Below are 2,779 nucleotides of genomic sequence, written 5' to 3'. Positions count from 1 at the left end.
CGACAAGCTGGCCCCCCCCACCATCGGCACGATGGGTAGCACGGGGGAAGCGGGACGAGCCCCGCGACTCGGTCCCGCCGAGGCGGCAACACACTCCCTTCTCTCTCTGGGCAAGCAGCGGCAACGACGCCTCCTCGGCCTGGCAAAACAAAGCTGCCCCACCGGCACGATGGGTAGCACGGGAAGCGGGACGAGCCCCGCGACTCGGTCCCGCCGAGGCGGCAACACACTCCCTTCTCTCTCTGGGCAAGCAGCGGCAACGACGCCTCCTCGGCCTGGCAAACAAAGCTGCCCCACCGGCACGATGGGTAGCACGGGAAGCGGGACGAGCCCCGCGACTCGGTCCCGCCGAGGCGGCACACTCTCGGTTTCTCTCTCGGGCCTCCCTTGCCGGCGGCTCTCCCCTTCGTTTCTCTCTGAGCTCAGCGCCGGCGACCGGCCGGGCGGCCGGCCCGTAGCTTCGCCTCCGGAGGACACAGGCACGGTAGCAGCCTGGGGGAGACGACCCGTTACCTCGCTCCCATAATACGGAGATACGTGTCCGAGGCCGCCGATGCCTGCAAGTGACCGTAGCGTACGTGACCGGGGCAAAGCGGCGGCGCTAGCCGCCTCCTAGCATGACGTAACTGGAGGCAGCTGAAAACAGCGACCCCTTGGTGAACTTCCAGAGCCGGCGCGGACACCAGGTCTACCTCGACCGCGGACACCACGTCTACCCCGACCGCGGACAGCAGGTCTACCCCGGCCTGGGACAACACGTCTACCCCGACCGCGGACAGCAGGTCTACCCCGACCGGGGGACAACACGTCTACCCCGACCGCGGACAGCAGGTCTACCCCGACGGGGGGACACCACGTCTACCCCGACCGCGGACAGCAGGTCTACCCCGGCCTGGGACAACACGTCTACCCCGACCGCGGACAGCAGGTCTACCCCGACCGGGGGGACAACACGTCTACCCCGACCGCGGACAGCAGGTCTACCCCGGCCTGGGACAACACGTCTACCCCGACCGCGGACAGCAGGTCTACCCCGACCGGGGGACACCACGTCTACCCCGACCGCGGACAGCAGGTCTACCCCGACCGGGGGACACCACGTCTACCCCGACCGCGGACAGCAGGTCTACCCCGACCGGGGGACACCACGTCTACCCCGACCGCGGACAGCAGGTCTACCCCGGCCTGGGACAACACGTCTACCCCGACCGCGGACAGCAGGTCTACCCCGGCCTGGGACAACACGTCTACCCCGACCGCGGACAGCAGGTCTACCCCGACCGGGGGACACCACGTCTACCCCGACCTGGGACAGCAGGTCTACCCCGGCCTGGGACAACACGTCTACCCCGACCTGGGACAGCAGGTCTACCCCGACCGCGGGACACCAGGTCTACCCCGACCGCGGACAGGAGGTCTACCCCGGCCTGGGACAACACGTCTACCCCGACCTGGGACAGCAGGGCTGCCCCGACCACGGGCAGCAGGTCTTCCCCGTCCGGGAGACAAGGGTACCCCGCTGAAATTTGCCTCGTGTCCCGCCACCGGGCCAGGCCTGTCAGGCGGCCCCGGCCCTGGGTGGACCCAACCTCCCGGGGCCGCCCGCCACCGGGGTAGTCCTGTCGGCCGCCTCCGCGCCGGCCGCCCCCTGCGGCTTCTGACGCCGTGCCCGGCGGCGGCGGTGGCGGCGGCGGCGGCGGCCTGCCCCGGAGGCGGGAGACCGACCTGTGCGCCCCTCGGCCGTCGGGTAGCTTCGGCGGCCCCGTCCCTCCCGATATTGCCGCTCCCTAGACCGAGGCGTATTTTTGACCGTTGCTTTATTTTGCTTTTTTTCACGCACGCAGGCACGCAGGCACACGCCCTCACCCACGGCCACACGCGCACCCACCCCTTCCCTTCTTCTTTCGTCTTTTTCCCGAAAGGACGGCTCTCGCGTCGGGGCGGAACACCAACGCTTCGCCGGGATCCGAAATTCTCGGCCCATCCCATTTCCGTTCCTGCGTGCGCGGCCGGACGCCTCCCAGCCGAGCCGACGGGCGGCTCGCGGCCCGCGCCCGGCCTGCCGACGCGCTCGACCGGCCGCGGGGCGTCCCCGCCACGCCTGCGGGGAGCAGAAGCGGCACCGGCCAGCCGGCGGGACCTGGGGGCGGACAGCGGGGGAAAGGAAGCGGGCGGGAGGGTGCGGTGGGACGCGGCGGGAAGAAAGACGCCGGCCCCCGGCGTGACTCGACTCGAATCGCCGGCAGAAGCGGCGAGCGGGCGGGCGGGCGGCCGGCTCTTCGGCGGTCCGCGGAGGTCTTTGGCCCCGGGCCCGCCTCCGGGGGCTCGCCGCCGAGGCGTGCGGGGCCCGGCACGGAACCGCCGCTCCCGCGGCGGCGCCTTTCCGGGCTTTTCCCCGCCCCCTGCTGGGCGGGCGATGCCGGCCCGGCGGCCCCGCCCTCCGACGTCACCCTGCCTCGGCACCTCCTTCCGGGCTTGCCCCGCCCGCCCCCCTGCTGGGCGACGGTTCGGGCCGCCGCCGTCGGCCCCTCCCCGCCCACGCCCCGGGCGGCTCCTCCTCAAGCGGCCGGCCGCTCGGCACCGCGACAACGCCTGCGGGGGCTGAGGAGCGGGCCGACGGGGCCGCCGGCGGCCTGAGCCTCGGCGCCCTCCCTTTCCGAGGAAGCTTTCTCGCCGGCGCTCTCTCGGAGGCTTTCGCGCCCACGGCGGCTTCCTTCCCGCTCGGCCCCCGGCCGGCCCCGCCGAAACCTGCAGGCGGACGGCGGCCCCGCCGATCGAG

Source organism: Cyanistes caeruleus, unplaced genomic scaffold (genome assembly GCF_971803275.1).
Source record: "Cyanistes caeruleus unplaced genomic scaffold, bCyaCae1.hap1.1 HAP1_SCAFFOLD_69, whole genome shotgun sequence".
Taxonomy (NCBI): domain Eukaryota; kingdom Metazoa; phylum Chordata; class Aves; order Passeriformes; family Paridae; genus Cyanistes; species Cyanistes caeruleus.
Note: the sequence above shows the minus strand (reverse complement) of the source record.